Here is a 21,306-nt window from a genome sequence, read left to right as displayed (position 1 = left end):
TTACCCCAAAGACATTATTTCCTACCTCTGCTAGTGAAAAGACAGTGATTGTGCTACATTATTTTCAGATAGAGAACAAATACAACTGCAAGTTCTCAAATAGTAAGATACAAAAGCTTAACATTTTGTTCCTAAATACTCTATGTTTCTAAGTCCCTGGTGATGCTATATTTTTAGGGCAGTGAAATCTGTTGGCTCCTACATTAGGGTGCTGAAATCTTCCATTTTTGTTCTATAAGGAACTAAAACTTTAAAATTTTAGGTAGTTTGTTCAAGGGCTCAGAGCTAAATAAAGCAAAAACTGGATCTGGATTCAAAGTCAGTTTTATGTCCTCCATCTTTACCGACAACGCTTTGACAGACAAGAAGAACAAAATTACTGATTGCCTTGGCCCAAGAACTGAATGTTGGGAACCTCGGTATAATATTGTCTCATTTAATCCAAATTAAACCCCTGGAGTGTTCAATGAGGAGAGAAAACTGAATAAAGTGTCCTCGTCTACCAGCATCAGGTAGCTTCAGGCTAAGACCTTTCTTTATAGTCACTAATTAATTTGGTTTGTTGATTGAATCCCTATAATAAAAGAGATAACTATCTTCATAATTCTTCTAAAAGGTGGTTTTGATTGGCTTCCCAGTGTCAATCCTTGGGAAAGAGGGAAAAGCAGGTATATTCTAGCTGGTAGGGGGAAAAATATATCACAAGTTCTTCCTTCCCAGTTATCATTGTCCAGGTTAATCCTCATTGTATCTTTATTACCACTTCATTCATTGTTATGAGTTACAAAATTTTAAAATAGTAGTTCAGGCATGTAGAGAAAGCTCACCAGGTAGAATGCCTGCAGTGCTATGTGTATGACCCAGGTGTTACAGTTTTGGTTCTTCCTCTCTCTCAGAATGAAAAAAGTGCTGCCCTACAGTAGACTTACCATGCATATGAAAAGTTTAGGCTCCACCCAAAATAAGTACTTTGGTGCAGCTACATCCTCCCTACCCTTTTCATTGCAATGCTAACATTGTACTTGCCACCCACATTTCACTCTATGGAAACCAAGCAAATATTCAGAGATCTACCTTCATTTCATCTTAAAACAATATCTAACTTCACACACTGACAAAACCATAGAACAAGAGGGGTACAACTCCACATGATTCCCAGCACCAGAACTCCATATCCCAGCCCCTCCCTTGATAGCTTTTCTATTCTTTAACCCTCTGGGAGTATGAACCCAAGATCATTGTGGGGTGCAGAAGGTAGAAGGTCTGGCTTCTGTAATTGCTTCCTAGCTGAACATGGGCATTGACAGGTCAATCTGTACTCCCAGCCTGCCTCTCTTTTTCCCTAGTGGGGCAGGATTCTGGGGAATTGGAGCTCCAGGACACATTGGTGGGGTTGTCTGTCCAGGGAAGTTTGGTTGGCATCATGCTAGCATCTGGAACCTGGTGGCTGAAAAGAGAGTTAACATATAAAGCCAAACAAATTGTTAAACAATCATGAACCTAAAGGCTGGAGCAGTGCAGATGAAGAGTGGGGGGAGGGGGAGGTCCTCCATTTTGTAGATAGCTAGTATGCATATTTTAGTTATATTCCAAAGGGCCTGTGGCTATACTAAAAAAAAAAAAAAAAGAGTGAGGAAGGAATGGTTGAGAGGGAGGAGAGGAAAGACTGGGAAGGCCTAGAATAGAAGGATAGACTTCAGACAATTTTGAAAGGATGAGAAATAAAGCTGAATCTCTCTCACTTGGTTTTATTGATTTTTTTTTCTCAGTGATGAAGTATACCTTTATTATATGTGGAGAAATGTATGCTTTCATATTACCATCTTTTAAGGAAAATTACATTTTACTAGGTTAAACAAAGCTATCAGATATAGCTCATGAGATAATTCTCAGGTTTGAGTGATTTTTAACTCCCTCCCCTCCATATTACTCTCAATTAAATTGTATGTGTATATTATCTTATGGTAATCTTTCATCATTAAATAATTCTGTGATTAAAAATAAATAAATGAAATGATCACGGGCCACGTGAAGTCAAAAGATAGTAAATAGACTGGCAGGTAAGGTAGGTGTGGAGTGAAGACAGTTGTGAGTGTTGAACCTCAAGGACTAGCAACATGTTATTCAAGATTTGCTAAACATGTTATTCAATATTTTCCAAGGACTTACTTTACTATAAAGAGCTAACAATAAATGAAACACTGTGAAAGAACACTTATCTTTAGTCACTATCAGGTCACCCTATCACACCTTATCAGCTGGGAGTACTGAGATTCCCAAACAGACATGATTGGCCTAGACCTCGAATAAATCCCTCTCTCCATTGTTACTGGTCATTTCTATCAGGAACAACAAGGACCATAGGACCCCATAGGACCTTGTCCTCAACTTGGATCAACAACAGTAGAGAATGTTCCATCCTCCACAGGAACAATGGATAACATACTCTATGCTACACCTGAGTTAGTGATAGGTGATGATATTGGGATGGCTTAGAACATTCCTACTCATGACCACAAAATGTGAGCTCAAATCTACAGGGATGCAGAGGTCATATAGGCTCCTAAGCTTAATATGGGCCCCAGATCACATCAAACTGATGGGGTTTACAGTAAACAATACTTATACACCTTTCCCATATTTGGGAGCTACCCTCTTCCCTGATCCAGCTTTCTGGTCTTTTTTCCAGCCATGACATCATCCCCCCAGACAATAACTTGGATCCACCTGCATATCAGATTTCAGACTCAGGGGAAAAAATAAAAACTAGTATAAGCCACAGGCCTTTTGGAATTTAACTAAAATATGCCTACTAGCTATCTACAAAATGGAGAGCCCCCCCCCCCCCAACTCTTCTTCATCTGCACTACTCCAGCCTTTAGGTTCATGATTGTTCAGTAATTAGTTTGGCTTTGTATGTTAACTCTCTTTTCAGCCACCAGGTTCCAGATGCTAGCATGATGCCAACCAAACTTCCCTGAACAGACAACCCCACCAATGTGTCCTGGAGCTCCAATTCCCCAGAGCCCTGCCCCACTAGGGAAAAAGAGAGGTAGGCTGGGAGTATAGATTGACCTGTCAATGCCCATGTTCAGCTAGGAAGCAATTACAGAAGCCAGACCTTCTACCTTCTGCATCCCATAATGACCTTGGTTCCATACTCCCAGAGGGTTAAAGACTAGAAAAGCTATCAGGGGAGGGGATGAGATACAGAGTTCTGGTGCTGGGAATCGTGTGGAGTTGTACCCCTCTTGTCCTATGGTTTTGCCACTGTTTTCTTTTTATAAATAAAATAATAAAAAAAGAACACATATAGAACCCCATGAAGATGCCCCAGACTAGTCTGTGTGCTCATCTTCCAATTGCTGTGAGAATTTTATACTAATGGCTACCAGTTGCTCCTTCTCTAGAGCATTGCCCTCAGTGTTAAGAACTGATTCCCCAGGTAAGTCAGCTCTTTTCCCCGATGCTATTGGGGACAAACTCAAAACCAATGGTCAACTAAAAAAGGAATACAAAATTTATTATATAGTTTATAATTCAGAACTCCCTAGTGAAATAAAGAGTTGAGGCCAAATTTTACTTGACTTTATCCTTGCTACTCTGCTTCACTCCTTTCATTATAGGCTTTTCCTTGGTTTATCACTTTCACATGGATCTGCCTCAGGCTTTGCTTGGTACCTGACCAACATGTATTTTCTATTATGGTTTGATAATCATTGTATTCATTCTTTCCCCTGTTACCTTGTTCTTTAATTATTTATTGACCCTTTGTTGTATGAGAGTAATTGTTTTGATGTAACCAAACAGCAGGGAACAGAACAAGACTGTCAGCATTCACTTTAATTATTACTTTAAGAGTCAGTCTTGGTGTAGAACTTTTTATAGCCAACTTAAATCACATAAGTCATCGGTCAATCAGTATTACAAGTAAGCAAAAGTAGTAATAAGGCAGAATTGTCATGCATTCTCTAAATGAGACCTTTTAGTGTTTTTTTTCACCAGACTTATCACTGGGTGGCCATTTCCCCAAATTTTCTTATTTTAATAGATAATGAAACAGAAGAGATGGAGAGAGAAAGAGACAGAAAAGGACCGAGGCACTTACACCACGATTCCACTGCTTATGAAGCTCCTGCACCCCACTACAGGAGGACAAGGGTCCATATGTCCTCTGCCCACTAACAGATGTGCTATTCCCCAACTCCCTCCAACTGGGATCTTCAAATGAATAACATATTCATAATATGTTAGCTGGATCTTCAAATGAATAACATATTCATAATACATTAACTGGATTCTACATTGAACATGTAGAAATACATTCTATAGTTCTATTTAAACAAGAAGTTAATATAAAGTTGTAACTCTTTTATGTTTATTATGTCTATTCCTGAAGCAGATATAATACTTATTTGGTGTTAAAGAAAATAAAATGGAATTAGTTTAGTTAGTTAGCTTGTGATATTAAACAGTTAATTTAATGTGCTTTCCAAATGGCTCATTTATTCCTTCATTATGTAAAAGCTCTAAAACTTGTTATTTATATTTAAACAGCTTATTTTCAAGAAAGGTTAGAAGTGAAGAAATAACTCATTGAAACTTATCTCTAATGCTGGTGTGTGACTGAACTAACCATAAAGCTGCTGCACAATATAGTTGCTCAGTGGGAAATGAAAGCAGGTTGATAGGAGAGAAACCACAAACTGCATTCTCCACAACTTATGCTAGTAGTTGTCAAAATCTGCATGACAACAAATTAACAAGTAAGATAAGCCAATAGGTGGTGCTATTGCTATATATAATGCCCCTAAAAAGTCAAAAGGAGGAAGACATGTTGGAACAAGTATTTGCCAGAAATAACACAGAACAAAAACATTATGCTGGCTTCTGAATTCTTCAAGAGGGAACACTGTTATTTTGTTGCCCCTCTTGTGTGAAAGTGAAGCATCAGTTACTATTTTCTTGTTGAGCTAAATTGAATTGCACAATTCTAGGGTCTTAAGCCACAGCTGCAGCCAACATATCTGAAATGGATGTGGCAAGGAAGCCTATCTTTTCAGTAGATCTCTGATATGTCTCAACTCACTTGAAAAACATCTAAACCCTCTTGCCCACTGGGACAAAGGTCTTTGATAAGAGACAATAGTGGAAAATCCCACAGAGTATATCTGATTTCTATAACTTTTGGTAAAGTTATCCTACAGTTACCTCTGGGGGCGGGGGGAGCGGAGAGAGAGAATGAAATGATTCTTTTTTTATTTCTTTATTCTATTTGATAGGACAGAGAGAAATTGAGAGAAAAGTGGGAGATACAGAGGGAGAGAGAAAGAGAAACACCTGCAGGCCTTCACCATTAGTGAAGCTTCCCTCTGCAGGTGGGGGACCATGGGCTTGAATCCGGGTCCTCATGCATTGTACCATGTGCATTCAACCAGGTTCATTATCACCCAACTCTGAATGAAATAATTCTTTACTTTCCTAAAGTAAAATGACAATTATAAATAAAGTTTTGTAAAACTCAAAATAATTCACAAAGGAATATTAAGCATGCTAAAAGAAAAATAAACAATACATATAGTTGCCAAATAGGGAAAACAAAACAAAAAACCTTCAAAGCACCATCTTCTGCTTTGAGATTTGATGAAGAATTTGTTTATCTCAGGGGTCAGGCAGAGCCTGGTTAAGCTTGGTAATCCAAGCTCAAGGACCTGGGTTCAAGCCTCCTCCCTCCCCCAACCTGCAGGGTGGATGGAGGCTTTAGGAGTAGTGAAGCAGGTCTGCAAGTGTTTATCTTTCTCTTTTACTGTCCATCTCTTCCTCACCTCTCAATTTCTCTCTGTCCTATGCAAATAGAAAGAAAAGAAGTGGAGAGAAAAGGAAAGGAAAGGAGAGGAAAGAAAAGAAAAGGAAAGGAAAGAAAAAAAGAGAAAAGAAAAGAAAGGAAAGGAAGAGAATAGCAAAGATGACTACCAAGAGCGGTGGATTCCTAGTGCTGGAAATGAGTCCCAGCAATAACCCTGGTGGAAAAAAAGGAAATAAGAAATTTGATCTTTTCTTTTTGTCTCAGAGATGGAAATTGTAACCTTAGTGTATTGTGGAATTGATCTTCACAGTTTGAAAGAAAGTCAGGTGTGGAAAAAATAATCACTTTAGGATTAAAAATTTGATGCAAACAGGCAACCAGATTTGGAAGATTTTTTACCACATTTGACATGTATTTTAAGACTGATTTGTGGAGACAAATGGGAAATATTGGGATTATCAAAAAATGCATTAAGCATTCTAAGTTATTGCTACCACTTGAAGAGCCATGCACAGAGAAAATTTAGTCATATTGAATAGCAAAGTGAAAATAAAAGACAATAAGAATAATACCTTATGTAACTTACAGTTCTTTGTAGACACTAAATTCTCTTGGAAACCTTTTGACATAGGTGTTAAATATTATGAATAAGCCTTTAATGGCTTATTCATAATATTTAACACCTATGTTTGAAATTGTGTTATATTTGAAATTAAGGTCTTAATGGCTTGTAGCCTGAAGGTCATCTCCCAGATTGTATCCTGTGATATTTCTGACTTGTTAAGAATTCTATAACCTTGAATATAAGTATCATCTACATAGGCTGCACCAATCTAACTGGTCTACCACAGATACTATATTTGGTTAGTATACTTTTTGACATTTCATGTCTACTTATCTTTTCAGGGTCCCTTATAAATTGCTGTGCCCTCCCTTTTTAAGAATCATCTCACAAATAAGTTCTCCCTTGAAAAGCCTTTTGTGACTTGGTTAATGCTGGCATCTGTCAGTCAAAGTTCAGGGCACCAGTATCCCGGGCTAGCTTCTCGGCGGGAGACAGATGACCAGGGACACATGGCTGAGCAGAGAAGCAATATTTCTTTATTCACAAGCAAACGGTTCAAAAAACTAATCTAATCTAATCACAACCCAAATCTGTCCTGCATCTTTCTCCTCCGGCAGCAGCGTCAGGAACCCAGGAAGTACATAGGATAGGGGACGGGGAGAAGCAAGAAGCGTGAAAAGGCAAAGACTAAACCAAAATCTCCTGGAGGCAGGGGGAGTGAGACCAAACCAATGTAGCAGAATGACCATGTAAATAGACCACGACGTCAAGCAATATAACAGAAGGGATCCCAGAAGCAGAACTAGAAGCATACCAACAATTCCCTCTTTTCTTTTTAACTAATTGACCATAGTATCAGGAGTGTGGGGTGAACAGAAACCTATATCGTACAGACATTTTCAAAAAATAAACTGGCACAAACATGGGGGAACAAGTAAGCGAGCAACAAGAACCAGTGTGATGCCAAGGGAAGGCCTGAGGGGGGTGTTTCTTGCCTCTGTGTCTCTTATCAAGCTAAAGGACATGTCTTGCCTCTGTGGGCTTCTCTTGCATCGACAGGAGTTTCCTAACTCTGTGGGCATTACACCTTGCATGGGGGGGTAGAATGTCCTATATAGTCCCAAGGCAGCTGACTGGGGGGGTAGAATGTCCTATATAGTCCCAAGGCAGCTGGCTGCAGTCAGTCTTTGAGAAACCCAGCAGTGTAAAGGGAAGCTGCTATAAAGTTGTGCAAAATGTCCAAGAGGTGTACCAGTGAGTCTGATAGAAGTACCAGTCTAAAGCAGATGTCCACGGAAGAATGCCAGGGGGTGGAACGTTGCATGAGGAAGGTCAGCTGCTAGAATTCCACTTTTCTGTAGAGAATTTGACAGCTGCAATTTACTTACTTGTGAAACAAAACTTGTAGCAGGTTAGAAGTTTACCACAATTGATAACTCGATGATTATAATGGGTTTAAGTATCTTTATAAATTTGGAAGGTCTTTCTCATTTCATTTTAAGGCTCTGTAACCAATTTAAGTGCAATAAAATGTGGTAAGGCAAAGAACCACTGCTAGAGCCTCAGGCATGAGAATCATTAGCATAACCACTGTGCAACCCACCGTTTCTAATTGAGAAGGTATTTGAGAGCTTCACATATCAACAACATCTTTTTTTTTTTTTTACCCTTTGTTACACCCATACAAGATGGAGACACACCCTAGGTGTGCACAGGTTTTTTAGACCAACTTAGTTAAAATATATTGATTTTAACTAATTTTTACCTCAGACTTTAAATGTAAGTTAATTTTACCTTTTTGAGAATTATGTTGAAAACCTTTTTCATTTAACTTTGCCTGGTAAGAATGTAGCCTTAAAGTTACATTTTTAACCTTAAAGTTAATGTTTACCAAACTTCAAACACACACATAAACATGGTCTTCAATACACAAGGAGAAAAACTTTTGTTACGAAGACATGTCATTTTAAACACGAGTTTAGATCTGTACTATCTTAGTTTTTCAGGGGGTGCGTTGTCTAGCAGCTGCGTATTCTAGCTCCTCTGCCTTCAGAGCCGAGCTGTGGATCTCGGCCAGGAGGCCCAGTCCTGGCAGGGATCCCGCAGTCTCCGGGTGGTCCGGGATCTGCCCAGACTTCATAACAGAAGGTCGGGCAAGCCGGCCATGCAGAAGGTGCAGACCAAGGTGCTCAGGGGCAGCAGCCAGGATGGGCTGCAGCTCTGCCTACCATGTCTGCCGCCCTGTTCCCGGCAGCTGAGCAGCGTGGAGGGAGCCCGCGGCCAAAGCCCCGCATCCCGCAGTGGCGAGTAGGCTCCGGCGGGCTGGCGGTGGACAGAAACCAAAGTGTGGCCCATAACGAAATGTTCCAGAGATGGAGAAACTGTCTCATGAAGAAAGAATAGAGGCTTTTTAGAAACCTCTCGATAAGTAGAAAGGCAGGCCATTGTGGCTTTACTTATCTGACCTTCTTTGGTCTGTTGCATGTGTGTGGAGCTGAGATTCTTGTCCCTGATCAGGGCACCATTATGTTGTTTTCTCTGGGCTGGCTTCATGGGCAGGTAACAGATGACCAGGGACACATGGCTGAGCTGAGAATGCAGTTTAATCTTTATTCACGAGTGGGCAAGCAGTCCAACAACCTAATCTCTACACAATGTGCTCCTCCATCTCTCTCCTCTGGCCACAGAGTCAGGAACCCAGGAAGTATCCAGGATAGGGGGCGGGGAGAAGCAAGAAGCGGAAAAAGGCAAAGACTAAACCAAAATCTCCCAGAGGCAGGGGGAGTGACACCAAACCAATGTAACAGAATGACCATGTAAATAGACCACAACGTCAAGCAGTGTAACAGAAGGGATCCCAGAAGCAGAACTAGAAGCATACTAACAGGCGTCAGTGGAGAAGTCAAAAGAGAAAGATCACCAGATATTTTAAGAGTCCAGATCTGGCCCTACTGGACTCTTACCTCTATATTCAAATGTATCTCTGGTGATACAAAGTAAGATTCCTAGGTACCATCAAATACAGAATCTACCATTCCTAAAAGCAGCAGGTCTTATTCTTCTAACAATACATAAGGAAGATAAATCAGGAGTGCAGAAATACAGATAATGAGAAATATGATCACTTTTTCTTATAAATTGATACAGCATCTGCTGATCTCAACCTAATCAATGCAACCAGTACCACTTCAGCATGTTGCACTTCAGATTGTATCCAGAGGTGCCAGGCATGGGATGTCAACCCTTCAGCTCCATTACTCTGCTACCAAGTTATAGATGCTAGCATGATGCCAACCTGACTTCCCTGGAAGGACTTCATCATTGTGTCCTGTAACTCCACCTCTCCAGAGCCCTGCCCCACTAGGGAAAGAAAGAGACAGTCTGGGAGTATGGATCGACCTGCCAATGTCCATGTTCAGCAGAGAAACAATTACCCCATAATGCACCCCATAATGATCCTGGGTCCATGCTCCCAGAGGAATAAAGAACAGGAAAGCTTTCAAGGGGGGATTGGTAGAAATTGTGTGGAGTTGTACTCCTCCTGTCCTATGGTCTTGTTGATATTTTTATTTTATGAATAAATAAATTAATTTTTTAAAAAGAAATAGGATAATTTTTTATTGGGGGATTAATGGTTTACACTTGACAGTAAATGCAAAAATTTATACATGTATAACATTTTCCAGTTTTCCACATAACAATACAACCCCCACTGGATTTTCTGCCATCATGTTCCAGGACCTGAACCCTTCCCCCCACCCACTCTAGAGTCTTTTTTACTTTAGTGCAATACACCAACTCCAATCTGAGTTCTGCTTAGTATTTTTTCTTCTGATCTTGTTTTTCAACTTCTGCCTGTGAGTGAGATCATCCCATATTCATCCTTCTGTTTCTGATTTATTTCACATAACATGATTTTTTCAAACTCCATCCAAGATGGGCTGAAAACAGCGAAGTTGCTATTTTTAATACCTGAGTAGTATTCCATTGTATATATATACTACAACTGGCTCAGCCACTCATCTGTTGTTGGACACCTGGGTTGCTTCCAGGTTTTGGCTATTACAAATTGTGCTGCTATGAACACAGGTATATACAAATCTTTTTGGTTGGATGTGTTGGGTTCCTTAGGATACATCCCCAGGAGAAGAATTGCAGGTTCATAGGATAGGCCTACTTCTAGCCTTGTGAGAGTTCTCTAGACTGTTCTTCACAGGGGTTGGACTAATTTACATTCCCACCAGCAGTGCAGGAGGGTTCGTTTGTCCCCACAACCTGTCCAGCATTTGTTGTTGCTATATTTTCTGATGTATGATTTTCTCATAGGATTGAGGTGGTATCTCATTGTTGTCTTGAAATAAGGTCACTTTTAGTGTTTAAAACTTTGCCCACATTTTTTATTGGGGGGGGGGTGTTGTTCATGCTTAAGCAGCCATTACATCTATTATAAATGATTCTGATTGCATCAGGAAACTCAAAATGCTATGTCTAGCAATTTTAATAGTTTAAAGCAATAGGATTTTCTTTCTTACTCATTTTACATGTTAATCAGAGATTGGCTTTTTGGCTCTTCAACTTAATTTTAACTCGGGTTGAATCACCAGCCTTTATTATTTTATTTATTTATTTATTCCTTTTTGCATTTGTTGTTTTATTGTTGTAGTTATTATTGTTGTTGTTATTGATGTCCTTGTTGTTGGACAGGACAGAGAGAAATGGAGAAAGGAGGGGAAGACGGAGAGGGGAAGAGAAAGATAGACACCTGCAGACCTGCTTCACTGCCTGTGAAGCAACTCCCCTGCAGGTGGGGAGCCCAGGACTCAAACCAGGATCTTTACTCCGGTCCTTGCACTTTGCGCCACCTGCGCTTAACCCACTGCGCTACCGCCCGACTCCTGAATCACCAACCTTTATATGGAACCTGCCATCTCAGTAACTATGAAAAGAGAGTGATAATGATGAGACCAAAAAGTTTTTAGAGCTTTTGCTTAGAACTGGCATTTATCATTTCTAAATACATTTGATTAGCCAAAGAAAATCATTTGGCCAAGACTGCTATCAGTAGGACTGGATGATTTAATCTCTTTATAGGAAGAAAAGTCCACCTAACATTGAAATCGATAACACAATCACTGGTCTGTCTGATTATATTAGGCCTAGGGAAGTTAGCTGGAAAAAAAAATGAGTTAAAATTGCAAGCAAATGCTAGCAGCCTCAACCTAATATCAAAAAAAAAATGTGAAAGAAGTGTGAACATTAATGCTTCTCTTGACCTTTCTGAACTGTAGCATATTGGCAGAAAAGTAATTTCAGGCTGTGGTAGTTGACTTGAGAGAGCAAACAGCAGAGATCTCAGGGGGCTTCTGAACCCAAAGTGTAATCACTCCTCCATCATGCTGCATGGGCCAGGTCACAAAGCTTCTTATCTTGTCACACTGGCAAAAATCCAGGCTCATTTTGAAATCTCTGCATTGCAGTTCTTTTAAAGTAGATTTTCAGGACTTTATAAAGATTGATAGAGTGCCTGGAACCCATTGGGTTGAAAGTCCAGATATACATAAATCAAATCATAGTATCATTTAATTCAGAATGTTTCTGCCCAAGTCATTATAGGGTAAGAGTGAAGAGATTTATAGAGAGTCATATGGGATTTGATGATGTGAAATGTAAGAGATATTAAATATATGACTTAGCTTTAAGAGTCACTGTGGTAGTTTTCTGCTGGTTTACTATGTATTTTAAATAATTGAAAATATATATTGTGTGTACCTTTGGATGAATAGTTCAATATTATTTTTTGCAATCAAAACTAATACCCACTTTTTATAAAGAAAAACATTCATAAAAATGTATTCCAGCGAACTGCTTTACATATTGTAGCATAGTAAAGCATATTCTCTAATATAATTATTTCTAAATCTAGTGACTTTCATAAAAATCTCTAGAATAGATCTTTTTGTAGTTCATAAGCATGATGATTGGGTTGTCACCTGACTGCGTGAGATGTGCCACCCACAAACCTTGTTAAGACGTTGGCACATAACCTGTCTGACATGAAAAAAAAATTTCTAGAATAAAATCCATGATCCTTATGCTTGATAAAAAGACTCTTTCAGTCGTGAACAATCTATACTTTAAATCACTAGGGAGATAACATAATTTTTATGCAAAAAGGCTTTTAAACCTTAAGACTCTGAGATCCCAGGGGCCAGGCAGTGGCACACCTGATTGAGAACATATGTTAAAATGTGCAAGGACCCAGGTTTGAGCCCCCGCTCCCCACCTGCAGGGGGAAAGCTTTGCAAGTAGTGAAGAAGTACTGCAGGTGTCTCTCTTTCTCTCTTCCTCTCTATCTCCTTCTACACCTTCAATTTCTGACTGTCTTTATCCAATAAATAAATTAATTAAATATTTACAAAAAAAAAACCCTCTGAGGTCCCATATTCAATCCCAGGTGCTACCATAAGCCTGCACTGAACAATATCTCAATAAGAAAGAAAAAGTAGCTAAAAATAAAGCCATCCCAACTTTTATATCAAAGGTTGTGAAAAATCACATTTTTGCCTTATGCCCTTATACCTCACATTAACCAAGCCAGTAGAGTTTGCTGTATTTGAGCCCAACCTTTCCCATATTACTTTCTTTTCTTAAAATTGCTTATCTCTTTTTGTAATATTTGTTATTTTTTAATTTGATAGAAAAGAGATAAACTGAGAAGGAAGGGGGAGAGAGGAGAGAGAGAGAGAGAGAGGGACCTGTAGCACTGCTTTACCACTCTTGAAGCTTCCTCCCTGCAAGTGGGAAACATAGACTTAAATCTGAGTCCTTGCATGTTTGCTCTACCAAGTGAACCATCAACTGGCCCTTCTCTGTATTTCTTTCTTTAGGTTTAATTTTTTATTGTTTTATTAGGGAAACAGTGATTTATAAGACAGCTGTCACATGGGTAAATGTGTAGAAGAGAAGAGGTAGGGGGTGTGTAGACTGGTAGCTGGAGATAAAAACTGAGAAACATCCAAAGTTTTATCTTGAAAATTGTCTTTAATACACTAGTTTGACATATTAAAAAACCAAAAGTGTATTGTTCATTGATGTAAAACTGTGGTGTAAAGCTTTAAAAATATGCCTTGGCATATTAGCTTCCCATTCCCAAAATATGTATTGTTCTTTTATCACCTAACAGAATCACAGAATAGGGGGCCAGATGGTGGTGCACCTGGTTGAGCGACATGTTGCAGTGCAAAAGGACCCGGGTTCAAGCCCCTGGCCCCCACCTGCAGGGGGAAAGCTTTGCAAGTGGTGAAGCAGGGCTGCAGGTGTCTCTATCTGTCTCCTCCTTCCCTCTCAATTTCTGGCTGTTTCTATCCAACAAATAGAGATAATAAAAAAATATTTAAAAAAGAATCACAGAATAGGATATGAAGAATAAAATAACTTCAGTTATCCTCATAGATATTAAAAATGAAGTGGTAAGATAATTTATCAAGTTTCACCACTGGGAATGAATCAGTTATTGGGCTGTCAGGGAGGTCATAATGTATTTTCCTATTATTCTTCTATGCAATAATGTGTCATGACTTTTTAAAATTAATTTTATCTGGCAGATACAGAAATTGGGAGGGAAAGGGGGAGGTAGAGAGGAAGAGAGACAGAGAGACACCTGCAGCTCTACTTCACCACTTACAAAGCTTCCTCCCTGCAGGTAGGGACGGTAGGGGGGTGAGGGTTTGAATCTGGGCCCTTGTACATTATAACATGTGTATTCAACCAGGTCCTGTCATAATATTTCTGACTACCCAATATTTTGAATAACATTCATTCTGTTTGTTCAAAATGAGAGAATAAAGTTCTGGCAAGTCAAATATTCTAGTTAATAGCAACATTGTGTGTATCTCTATAAGAGTTCATCATTTAAGATTATTAAAAAATTGAAGAGAGATATACAATAAATACATTTAAACTACATTCAGTTTTCTTCCCTGATTTCCAAGTTACATCAGTATTATTATTTATAGCATAAGGTATTTATAGCAAAATCTAACAAGTAATTATCATGGCCGTCAATAAACATTTGTTGAAAATAAATGTCCTTGGACTCCCCCATAGATAATATGGGCCTTGACCTCTAATAGATCCCTTTATCTACCATCACAGGTCACATCTATTAGAAATATCATCATAAGCTCTGAAGAATCAGGGACATACCCTCACTAGGGACTAGCAATGGTAGGGACTGACCTCTGAAGACTAGGCTGGATCATCCTAGTCTGCTACCTGAAGAAGATTGGTTCTGAAGTAAGTACAGCCTAGAATTTCCCCAGCTCTGACTATGGACTGTAGGCTTAGTATAACAGGGACTTGGAGGTTATTCAGGTTCTTGTGCTAAATATGAATAGATATGGGCTCTGGGTTAGATCATTGTGGTAAGTAGTTAATTGTATGTATATATTTTCTTTGAATTTACGAGAAGCTCTCTCCCCAATCCAGAACCCAGTTCTACTCTCAACTCTGACACCATCTTCCCAGACAATATTTCTAGTCCACCCTCATGTTAGTTGTCAAGCTCAAGCGAAGATTACAAAGATATAGGCTCATAGGAACATTCCTAAAACAGACTTCCTAGCTTTCTTCCATCTGAAGGTCCCTACTTCCATCTGCTCTATTCTTAATGTTTCCTGCTTATTAAAATTTTTTCTCTGGTTCTCCTCTTACTGCATTTCAGTCACCAAGTTGCAGATGCTATTATGATTCCATACTGACTTCTCTGGGCAGATGACCTCACAAATGCTTCCTGGAACCTCACCTCTCCATAGCCCTACCCTATTAGGGAAAGATAGAAATAGCATGGGGGTATGGATTGACCTGCTAACGTCCATGTCTAGCAGAGAAGCAATTAGAAAAGCCAGAGCTCCCACCCTCCACACCCCAAAAAGTCCATACTCCCAGAAGGATAAATGACAGAGGAAATAAACCAGATGGCTGTGTACCCCTATTCCACCTGGACCTGAAGTGTTTGCAATCAGGAATCTTGTTTTTATGTCATCAGTGAAAGGGATGCAAACCTGGAAAACACCAGAGTGTCCAGGTAGGGTTTTAATTATCTGAGAGAGAAGTGGGACAAAGGAAAGATACTTGGAAGTACTAATTGCTGTAGGGGTGAACTAGAAAGGAAGTGAAGGCAGAGCTGTTTAAAAAAAAATGGGAAAAACAGGGGCCAGGTGTTGGTATACCAGGTTAAGCGCACATAGTACTATGTGCAAGAATCTACACAAGGATCCAGGTTTGAGCACCTGCTCCGCACCTGCAGTGGGAAGTGGTGAAGTTTCAGGTGTCTCTTTCTCTCTTCCTCTCTGTCTCTCCCTCCTCTCTCAATTTCTCTCTGTCCTATTGAATAAAAAATGAAAAAAAAAATTAAAGAATAAAATGGTTGCCTGGAGTGGTGGTTCATAGTGCCAGCACCAAGCCCCAATGATAAATCTGGAGTCAAAATAAATAAATAAATATACAAGCATAGATATAAATTGACAATTATAGAATCAGCCCATATTGGTGACTTTGGGATAACTACCGCAGTTTCCATTGAAGGGTATGGGACACAGAACTATGGTGGTGGGAACTGTATGGAATTATAGCCTTATTATCTTACAATTTTGTAAATTAATATTAAATCACTAATAAAAATGTGGGGGAGAGAACATAGATAGAGATTTCATTAAAGAAAATATCAAGATGGCCAAAAAAAAACATGTAAAAATGCTCCAAGTCACTGAATATCAAAGAAAAGAAAAGAAAGACAATCTCATTTTACACCTGTGAGAATGGCATAGATTGGAATGGAAGAAACAAATGCTAGTTATGATGCTAATAAAAAGTTACACTTCTACATTGTTAGTGGGAATAAAAATTAATTTCATCCCCGTGGAAAATAATCTAGAGGTTTCTCAGAACTCTAGGAATTGATCTACCATATGACCCAGTAATTTCTTTCTTAGGAATCTATTCAAACAACACAAAACCTCTATTCAAAGATATATATATACATACATATATATATATATATATATGTGTACATCTATGTTCAAAGCAGTACAGTTTCTAATAGTCTGAACATGGAAGCAGCCTATATGTTCAACAGTAAAACAGTAGCTAAACAACTAGTGTGTGTATATATATATATATATATATATATATATATTGTCAAAAATGATAAATTATTTTCCTTTTCCATAGATAAGCAAAAAAGTTTAACTCAGAGTAGGTGACTGTTGCAATGAGCCCCCAGGTTCCAATTCTGTTTACTTGACTATGTTTAAGGAAAACATTCTTGAAATACGTGGCTATAAAAGCTTTCTCTTTCTCTCTCTCATTCTTCTTTCTTTCATTAATTATTTTCTTAAATAAAGCTTCTTACTGTGAATAATGACCAAATCCACTGGAAGACTCACCATATTTGGTGCTGAAATATCCAAACACTTTCTATACTCTACTGGGTTAATAATAAATGTGTTTTACATATCTTTATCAGTCTATAAATTATTAGCAGGGACATTGAACCAGCTTTCTGGCTAAGGGTATTAGAGGAAAGCACCAGCTTCATAGCCTTCTCTCATCTCTGATAGATCACAGGAGAAGAAAATAAGCACTTACAGCATAACAAGTCAAATGGCCTAGTGGTAGAGATCTTGCTTAGCAAGATATGAACCCCAGGATTGAATCCCTCTAGAGAAAGACAGATATTAAAGTATTATTGTATACACATGTATCAATGGCATAATTGAACTTTGAAAACAACTTATGAGCATATTTTACATATATTTGAATGTAATACACTCCAAGAGTCAAATGCTCTCAATAGTCTACTGAATTGGGAATGAATTTAAAGACTGCTACTCCAGGAGAAGTCCAGATACCAAGTTAAAGTAGAAATACATGAGTGTTGAACAAAGATTACAAACATGTTGGTCAGTGTGTTATGAGTTTGTAATGAGTGTGAGAGTTGCTGACACAATATTGAATGGGTCTTAGATGCAGCATTCTCTTAAACCTGATTAAGGATAGTGACAGGAAGTAGCCCAATCACAGCTTTCTCTATCTGTGAGATATCATTAGAGGAAGAAAAGAGGCACTCAACAGCAGGGCCAGACATACAGCCTAGTGGTAGACCCATGGGTTCATAACCTCAAAGTTCCAGATTCAAATCTCATACTCCCCAGTATAATGTGGTTCAAGTCTGGGTCTAGGACTGGCAGTGCAAAAAGGGAAGGGAGAGGACAGGGGAATAAAATGAATAATCATAACTAAATATATCTTTGTTAAATTAGAGGATGTATATATTATTTAAGTATAAATCTAGCTATACTTGTACTATCACAATGCTATAATGTAGTAACTATCTTACATTTATTATTTAATATGATTTGTAGGAAAAAGAACTTCCTAATTATTATCAAAATTGGATTTTAAACTGAAAAATAAAATAATGATCCATTTTACACACTTTACATTTAAAAATCCATTTCCAACTACAATTAATTTTACCACTAATTTCCAGATTTTCCTATATGTTGGAAGTTGTATAATTTTCATGTTTTATTTTAATTATTGTTGTAACTTCAGTTTATTTTTTTCCTCTAGTCTACCTACTAAATACTGCTTTAAAATGTATCACAACCTTCATTGCACATTAAATATGACTTTCTTCTTATTAAATGTTTACTTATAATCAGTGATGGAAATTGTAACACAAATATGGACCATGCAAAAGGGCAACAAAATGGAAATGTAAAGTTTTCTCCCCTCATACCTGCCCTACTCCCTAAAAACAACTATTATTTTTAACCTTGTTCTTGTTTTCATTTTTTTCTGGTGATTCGTACTAAAACTCTATACCAATATTGCTCAATATGCTAAAAGCCACATTTGGTCTAGGCATCACATCTTAAAAAAGCAAGCAGAACAGGAATGAAGAACTTTATAATATATTTTAGTTGATTCTATATATCCAAAATGTATCACTTCACATATAGCCAATAGGAAGATATCAATGATGATATTTTAGATCCATTATATTGTTTAACTTACATTTTATTTTGTTTATCTAGGGTACATATCAATTCAGACTAGTTACATTTTCAAACACATTAGCCTCACTTTGACTAGTGGCCATCATATCTGAGGGTAAAAGTCCAGATAATAGACTTACAAATTGACTTTGTTTTTCAGCAGTATCAAATAGTTTCTGATTGTTTTCCCCATGATTTAATGCCTAATTCTTAAGCAATCCGACAAATGTAGCTGGACTTATATTTTTAGCTCTCTCTATAGTTCTTTTTATTATTTTGAAGTCTGTATCTTATTTTATTCCTTACACAAGTAGTAGATAGCACTCCTAGATTTTCAGTTATATAAGAAGTAGAAATAAATCAAACTCATTTCTTCCTACTTTCCCACTATATGATGAATTTTTGTCAGCCATATTATTACTTTTAAGTCACTAAGGTTTATAACATAAATATTCTTTTTTCACTATGATAACTTTTCCTTCTCGTGTTTTAAGATTTCTACAGAAATGGAAAACTAGTAGACAGCATTTTGAATGTTTGAGTTGAGAAAGATTCCTTGTAAAATTGAGCATTGTAATTAAAATCATTAGAAATACAAATTCTTGATTTGTTCTACTTGAAACAGAAGATTGTGGATATTAAGAGCTAATAAATGCTTATTTTTAATATTCTATCACATACACAAAATAATGTATTAATTTGAGTTGCTTCATTTTATTACCAAGACCTCATTGTCCTTCCTTCTTTCCTTCCTTCCTTCCTTCCTTCCTTCCCTTCTTTCCTTCCTTCCTTCCTTCACCCTTCATTCCTTCCCTCCCTCTCTATCTTCCCTCCCTCCCTGCTGACTTCCTGACTTTCTGTATTCTTTTAAAGTGGTGCTGGAGGAACAAACCCTGGGCTTTAGGCATATGTAATATTGTTGTATGTTCTCTCCAACCCGAATTTTATTTATGTTTTTGAGAGAGCAAAAACGAGAGAACAAAGAGAGGATGAGAAGCAGAGAGAAGGGAGAGATACCATAACTGCTCTCCATCATCTATGGAGCTTCCCTAGTACCATTCATGGTTATCCTATTGCTGTTGGGACTATAACACAGAGTCCCACGCACAGCAAGGTGTGTGCTCCTCTACCACATGAATTGTTTCCCTTTAACTTTTTTTCTTGTACTTTTTTTTATTATTAAAAAGTTGGTGGGGAGGGAACACTAGGTGTAGCACACCTGGTAGAACACACATTGCCATGCTCAAATACAGGGTGTAACCCCCGATCCCCACCTTCAGGAATGTGTTGGATAGTATGCCAGCTCCCCCTGGCTTCTGCTTAACCATATGCCCATATAGGGATAGATTTAATCCCATTCAAAGCTTTGGTCTATTTACATAAATCACTTTTACATTTACAGAAAGCACCACACTCCCTCCAGGGCATTGGTGGTTTAGTGGTAGAATTCTCACCTGCTCCACCCCCTCTCCTTGTCACACCCTGATCCTCTCCTTGTCACACCCTGATCTTCCACCAGTCACTTTTCGCTCCACCCTCTCTATATCACATCCTGTTTCCACCCTACTTGGAGAGTATAAAAACAGCTGCTCTTCTGATTAAAGACACTTGGAAATTGCTTTCCGGCTCCGAGAGTTCCAGAGTGTATCTCCTGCGAAGTTAGTGCGGCACGAGTTCCTGATCTCTCTCCCACGCAGCAGCCTAGACCGGCTCCAGTTGAGTTCTCTCCAACCCAGAGAGCACTAGCTTGGGAAGAAGTACCCTCAGGCTATCCTGGCAGGAATGAGTTGGGGGGATCTTCATGAATGATAAAGCAGTGCTGCAGGTGTCCCTCTTTCTCTCTTTATCTCCTATTCCCCCTTCAGTTTCTTTCTGCCATTATCAGAGAGAAAAAGAGAAGAGAGAAGGGGCAGGGGAGGTTTGCCACCAGGAGTTTTGCCATCATGCAGGTGTCAAGTTTTAGCAATAACCCTGATGGCAATAATAAAGAAGGAGATAAAAAGAGCATTTTTACCTCTCTCAGGGTAATTATTCATACTTTTTATTTCAGACAGAGAGACATAAAAAGAAGGAGAGACCCCACAGTACCGGAGCTTCTCTCAGTGCCATGTCACTCCCATGTGATACCAGGGTTTCAAACTGGGCCACATACTGCAAAGTAGGGCAACTACCCTAACTTGTAAGCTGTCCTTCAGCTTTTGCATTCATCTGTTATTGTCCATTTACCTTGTTATGCTATATCCCAGCCATTTTATTCATGTATTATAGCAATTGTAAATTATACCATAAAATACAGGAAAGCGGTTGTTTGCTTAGAGGCTAGTTCTGGTATTCTCCTACCTCCCATTTTTAATTTGAATTGACTGGGCTGGGCTGTGGTGCACCCAGTTAAATGCACACGGAACTAAGTGCAAAGACCCACTCAAGGATCTGGGTTCGAGCTCCTGGCTCCCAACCTGCAAGGGGGAAGCTTCACAAACTGCAAAGCAGGTCTACAGGTGTCTTTCTCTCTCCCTCTCTATCTCCCTTCCCTTACCAATTTCTTTCTGCCCTATCAAACAAAATGGGGGAAAAAAGGCCACTGAGAGCAGGGAATTTGTAATGCAGACACCCATTAACCTTGGAGGCAAAACAGTTTTTTAATATTTATTTATTTATATACTTTTTGTTGCCCTTGTTGTTTTCATTGTTGTAGCTATTGTTGTTGATGTCATCATTGTTGGATAGGACAGAGAGAAATGGAGAGAGGAGGGGAAGACAGAGAGGAGGAGAGAAAGCTAGACACCTGCAGACCTGCTTCGCCACCTGTGAAGCGAACCCCCTGCAGGTGGGGAGCCGGGGGCTTGAACCAGGATCCTTACACCAGTCCTTGT

The 21,306-nt window shown here is 38.7% G+C and overlaps 1 non-coding gene across 1 annotated transcript; it reads left to right on the top strand.

Moving 5' to 3' along the window:
* Nucleotides 1–12,321: 12,321 nt before the first annotated feature.
* LOC132532460 (small nucleolar RNA U13) lies at nt 12,322–12,425 on the top strand. Its single transcript, XR_009544416.1, has one exon. It is a non-coding gene; the product is annotated as a small nucleolar RNA U13 (small nucleolar RNA).
* The last annotated feature ends 8,881 nt before the right edge of the window (nt 12,426–21,306 follow it).

This window comes from Erinaceus europaeus, chromosome 1, assembly GCF_950295315.1.
Source record: "Erinaceus europaeus chromosome 1, mEriEur2.1, whole genome shotgun sequence".
Taxonomy (NCBI): Eukaryota; Metazoa; Chordata; class Mammalia; order Eulipotyphla; family Erinaceidae; genus Erinaceus; species Erinaceus europaeus.
The sequence above is the reverse complement of the archived record's forward strand: the minus strand, read 5'-3'. Positions and strand labels throughout refer to the sequence as shown.